This window comes from Artibeus jamaicensis, unplaced genomic scaffold (genome assembly GCF_021234435.1).
Source record: "Artibeus jamaicensis isolate MK-2021 breed Jamaican fruit bat unplaced genomic scaffold, CSHL_Jam_final contig_518, whole genome shotgun sequence".
NCBI lineage: Eukaryota > Metazoa > Chordata > Mammalia > Chiroptera > Phyllostomidae > Artibeus > Artibeus jamaicensis.
Genome location: NW_026521870.1, coordinates 4617401 through 4623880, shown reverse-complemented (window position 1 = coordinate 4623880; position 6480 = coordinate 4617401).

Below are 6480 nucleotides of genomic sequence, written 5' to 3'. Positions count from 1 at the left end.
AATTCAAAATAAAAAATTACCAGCCACACCCTGCAGTGGGGCTCAGTTAGTTGGAGTGTCATTCCATAAACTGAAAGGTCACAGGTTTGACTCCTGATCAGGGCACATGCCTAGGCTGCAGGTTTGGTTCCAGTCAGGGCATGTATGGGACTCAACTGATTGATGTTTCTCTCACATTGGTGTTTCTCTCTTTGTCCCCTTTCTTCTCCCTCTGGAATTGAAAAAAAAAATCACCCACCATATGCAGAGGCAAGCCACCACAAGTGGGAATCAGAAGAAATTTAATACATAACAAATGTAGTCACATGTTATATATATAGGGGAGGACAAAAGTAGGTTTACAGTTGTTCATATAAAAAATGACACAATAATTAATCAATAATAATACAAAAGTAAGCTATGTTTCACATCCTCAAAACTGTAAAACTTCTCTTGCCCCTCCCTATATTGATTGGAATTGACAGCTACATAATTTAGAATAAATAAGAAATATTTAAATAAATAAAAATTAGAATCGCAAAGATTACAAGAAAATCAGGTATGATCAGTCTTTAAAGAAAAATAACTTAGCACTGCTGGCCTGAAAATTAAATGGCTGCTGGTTCAATTCCTAGTCAGGGCACATGCCTAGGTTGTGGGCCAAGAGGCAACCCATTAATATTTCTCTCACACATTGATGTTTCTTTACCTCTCTTTCTTTCTCCCTTCCACTCTGTCTAAAAATAAATAAATAAAATATTAAAAAAATAATAATTTAATGAGCCCTGGTTGGGTAGCTCAGTTGATTAGACCATTGTTCCAATACACCAAAGTTGTGGTTTTGATCTCTGGTAAGGCACATACAGGAAGCAACCAATGAAGGCATAAATAAGTGGAACAACGAATTGATGTTTCTTTCTCTTTTTCTCTCTCTTCCACCCTTTCTTTCTCTCTGTAATATTAATAAATTAAAAAATAACTAAATGAAATCTCTAGAAATGTAAAATATTAGTGATATTTGAAATATAAAGAATAAATTAAAAAGTATATTTCATTAAGCCAAAAAATAATTAATGATCTGAAGGTGTATCAGAATAAATTAACCAAAGTTTGAAATTTAGAGAAATAAGGACATAGGAACATTGAAGAAAAATTAAGATAAATAAAAAAAATTAAAATTGAATGAGAATGTCTAATAGGCATTTAATAGCAAAGACAGAATAGTTTTCAGTTCTGACCAAGATAGACAAAGCCCACTATAGCCTGTTTCCCACTGACTATAACAAAAGCTCTGATTAAAATACAAAATATAGTTACCTGAGGACTCTGAAAAATAAAATCAGGCAGATTGGGAAGAGGAAGCAATCCAGAGAAGTAACCTATATGGGTATGAGTTCCTATTGGTTTTTTATTTTGTTATAACCTTGCCCAAGGGTGGGCCTAGACATAGAGCTTAAAATTAATTAGATGTATTATCTCACAGTTCTGCAGATCAGAAATTCAGGAATCATAATGAGACAATATGAGCCAATCTTACATGAATGGGCAGGGTCTTCAGTTATTTTTTAAAGTTGCTCGGTAAGTTTAAAGTCTCTCACTCCCAGAAAAGCTCTGCTCTGTGCGTATCCTGGTAGATACCAGTCCATGGTGTGAACTTGAAAAGCAAAGAAATCTACTCTGTACATGTGTGAAGAACCCAGCTCTGTATGAGCCAGACCCTGGCAATATCCAGGGAGCCATATGCTTCATTAGTGTGTGCCCTATGCTGCATCAAGATCCCTCTCCTTCTCCTTTCCCTCCACCTTGTTTACAGTAAACATCTTCTTTTAAATCCCTTTTGTTAAATAAATAAATAAACATTGTAAACAAATAAATAATGTAAACATTCAATAAATTTATTGAATATAATCCTAATTTTAATTAAAAAAATTAACTCCAAAACTGAAAAATGTAGGACCATTAACAAATATCTTTAAAATATGATATTATTATCTATTCTCATAAAGTACAAAGACTTGCAGCTTGTTTTTTTATATCTCCAAATATGAGGCAAGAAAGTAAGTAAAATGACTAAACCCAAGTGCCCATCAGTAAATGAATGGATCAAAAAACTATGGTACATTTATACAATGAAATTCTATGCAGCAGAAAGAGCTCCTACCCTTTGCAACAGCATGGATGAAAATGGAGAGCATTATGCTAAGTGAAATAGGCAGGCAATGAAAGACAAATACCATATGATCTCACCATTAACAGGAACCTATTCAACAAAATGAACAAGCAAACAAAGTATAACCAAAGACACTGAAATAAAGAACAGGTTGACAGTGATCAGAGAAGAGAGGGGAGGGAATAATGGGGGGAAAAGGGTGAAGGGCTTACAGGAACAATTATAAAGGACACATAGACAATAACAAGGGGGGTGGAAACAAGGGACAGAGGTGGGGAGGACTGGGGTAGTAGGGGATGTGTAGGGGGAAAAGGCAGAAAACTGTACTTGAACAGCAACAATAAGATGGCAGCAGAGGCAGAAATACTGTATCTCCTTGCACAACCAAATTTAAGGAGAACAAATATTTAAAAACAAAAATACAACCAAAACAGACAGAAAATTGAACTGTATGGAAGTCTGACAACAACGAGCCATTCATCCAGACTGTCACAACCCAGCGGCTGGATTGACCCGCCCCAGTGAACACCTAAGGTTTTGCCCCTCATATGTAACAGGTGCAAACAAACCAAAACATTAGGGCTCAAGCAGAAGATCAACTCAAAACCCCAAAGCTAATACTTTTAAGCAACCAAGAGCCGACCTATCAAATGCACAGTTCAAAACACTGGTGATCAGGATGCTCACAGAACTGGTTGATTTTAGTTGCAAATTAAATGAAAAAATGAAGGCTACACTAAGTGAAATGAAGCAAAATGCACAGGAAACCAACAGTGATGGGAAGGAAAATGGGACTCAAATCAATAGAGTGGACCAGAAGGAAGAAAGAAACATCCAACCAGAAAACAATGAAGAAACAACAATTCAAAAAAAAAAAAATGAAGAGAGGCTTAGGAACCTCCAGGACATCTTTAAACGTTCTAACATCCGAATTATAGGGGTACCAGAAGGGGAAGAGGAAGAACAACAAGTGGAAACCTTATTTGAACAAATAATAAAGGAGAACTTCCCCAATCTGGCAAAGGAAATAGACTTCCAGAAAATCCAGGAAGCTCAGAGAGTCCCAAAGAAGGTGGACCCAAGGAGGAACATACCAAGGCACATCATAATTATATTAGCCAAGATTAAAATGAAGGAGAGAATCCTAGAAGCAGCAAGAGATAAGGGGACAGTCACCTACAAAGGAGTTCCCATCAGACTGTCAGTGGATTTATCAAAAGAGACCTTACAGGCAAGAATAGGCTGGAAAGAAGTATTCCAAGTCATGAAATCCAAAGACTTACATCCAAGATTGCTCTATCCAGCAAAGCTTTCATTTAGAGTGGAAGGGCAGATAAAGTGCTTCTCAGATAAGGTCAAGTTCAAAGAATTCATCATCACCAAGCCCTTATTATGTGAAATGTTAAAGGGACTTAACTAAGAAAAAGAAGATAATAACTAAGAAAATGTGAACAGTGAAAGTACAGCAAACTCACAGTTATTAACAACCATACCTAAAACAAAAACAAACTAAGTGGACAGATCAGGAGCGGAACCATGGAAGTGGAGATCACATGGAGGGTTAGCAACAGGGGAGTGGGAAGAGAAGATGGGGGGGAGAAGGTACAGGGAATAAGTAGCATAGATGGTGGGGAGGAAATTGACAGTGGGAGGGCAACGGCAGTGTGGGAAATGTAGAAGCTAAAGAACTTATGACACATGAACAGGAACTATAGGGGGGAATGGGGGGAGGGGGTGTGCAGGGTGGAGGGGAATGAAGGGGGGAATGGGACAACTGTAATGGCATAATCAATAAAATATAAAAATTTTTATTCTTTATTAGATTTTTAAAGTAATTTTTATTTGTGATTTTATGAAGAGGCTATAAATGTGTTCACGTATTTAGGACATTTTAAAGGGAACATGAATAAAAACATTATGTGCTATAGCCTATTACAAGCTGTTACAATCTTGAAACAATAATACTCATAGTTTTGGTGACTTTTTGATGTTTTATTATAGCAGATTTTTGCACAAATGAGACAAGAATCATATTCCAATCTTCTAAAATAACTGTTATATGTGTTGATACAATAATGAACACTCAAGTCTGCCATTGGATTGATGGACAAACTTCTCTGTGATAAGAGTTTTATGGAAAGGGAACTCATGTAAAGAAAATAGGCAGAAAACTGTTTTGTGCTCTAGAATAGAAAAAGAAAGGCTTTCAAAAGAAAATCCAACCCAGACTTTAAGTAATTTTTCTAAATAGAGAACATGCTTTTTTCTATTTTTCTGTCTTATAAACAGTCATCTTGGAACCTCCTGTTCTCTTTAGTAAAACTGGGCTTGTAAAACCTTTAGTGTCAAGTTCCTGAACACGGAGGCACAATATTGTGTGTTCATCCAAAACCCAAATTCTTCCCCCAGTGATCTTCTTTCTACTGCTTTTCCTCCTTCCATATGGCTACTCAGGTGGGTTTAACTGGCCTCATTTACACACTTTTCTTTATAACATCAAACTGTGTTGTGTCTTCTTATGTGCTTTTATATGATATCTTAGAGATATGTCCCCTTGAATTCACTGACTTAACACATTCTATTGCTATTAACCAACCCTTATAATTTTTTCTTTACTTACAAGAGACTTGTAGTTATAATAATAACCAACATGCATATAATGCACCCCCCCAATGTCAACTTTATGCTAGGTAAACTCCTTTTTTCCTGGAAAATCCAGCTCAAATATTACCTCTTGTATTTAGCAGCCAAATACATTAGTAATTATTTTTTCATATTTCCACATCACTTATTCAGTACTCATCACATTTGTTATAAATTTGTGGAGTTTTTTACATTTCAATTTTATTTTAGTTACAAAAAGTATACAGGTTTACTTTTCAAACTAATAAAATACCATTCCAAAAAAAACCATTCAGCGTTAGCTTCTTATTGAAACTATATAGGTTAACTCCCATACATAGGCACTATCTCAATGGAAAACTAATTTCTTAACAACAAAGAGAGAAACAAAACACACTTTACTGAGTCCTTTTATTGAGGTAATTAAAATATTTTATCCAATATGCTGTGATATAAGGATGTAACCAAATAATCTCCTATATTTATATTCTATAAATACTTTATACTATGCTTAACAGATAATATGTCTTCACAGATAACATATAACAGAAACAGATAAATTTTCAATAGTATCAGCCTAAATCACATAGTTTTTAAAATTTTTAGTAGGGGATGTGCAAGAGGCAACCACACACTGATGTTTCTGTCCCTTTCGTTCTCCCTCTCTTACTTCCTCTCTAAAAATAAACAAATACAATCTTAAAAAAACACAAAATAAAAACTTAATACAGTAGATATTTTAAAGCTTTAAGTAAAACAAACCTTGCTATACTCAGTTGACTAATTTCCATGTGAAGTCAATTATTTAGATAGAAGCATTCAGCACTAGCTTTAAAAGATACTATGACATGATAGGAAACTAAAAGTACTGTTATCGTGTGTATGAAAAGTTGCTAAGTAACCATAAGTTTTAGAAAAACATTTTGGTTTTGTAGATAATATTTCAGTAGTTAATACTTGGGCTTTGTTTTAAGACCTACCATGACTAAAAAATATATGAATAGACATTTAATTTCAGAAAGAAATAAACGGAGAAAAACCAAGATTTTATTTATTTATTTTTTTAAAGATTTTTTTATTTACTAATTTTTACACAAAGGGGAAGGGAGGGAGAAAGACAGAGAGAGAAACATCAATGTGTGGTTGCCTCTCACATGCCCCTCAGTGGGGCCCTGGCCTGCAACCCAGGCATGTGCCCTGACTGGGAATCAAAACTGCGACCTTTTGATTCGCAGGGCAGTGCTCAATCCACTGAGCCACACCAGCCAGGGAGAGAAAAAAACAAGATCTTTTAGAAAATTTGATTTGTCATTTGAAAACTGCCAAGAGAAAAGCATAATGATGTGCCTCCTTTAAACAATGGTAATGACTGCTTTGCAAAGAGAAATTGCAAAATACTCAGGAAACAATTGGGGCTGGATTAATCTCTGGAAAATTGCCATCCCTGCTTTATAATCTTTGTCCTTTCAAATACTGTGACTGAATGCTTACTCCACAAATAGTTTCTGATCATCCATCCCTGAAAAGTGCAATAGGTTACTGAGTTTCAAAGCTTTCGTTACTGTTAATTTGTTAGGAGGTAGTCTTGCATGAATTTTCACAGTGCACTTTGAAATGTTTCAACTGAAAGGCTTGCTAGAATTTAGATCAAACAGACATGAACTGACATAGACCTGTGATGGGATATGTGGAAACAAATTATGATGCTG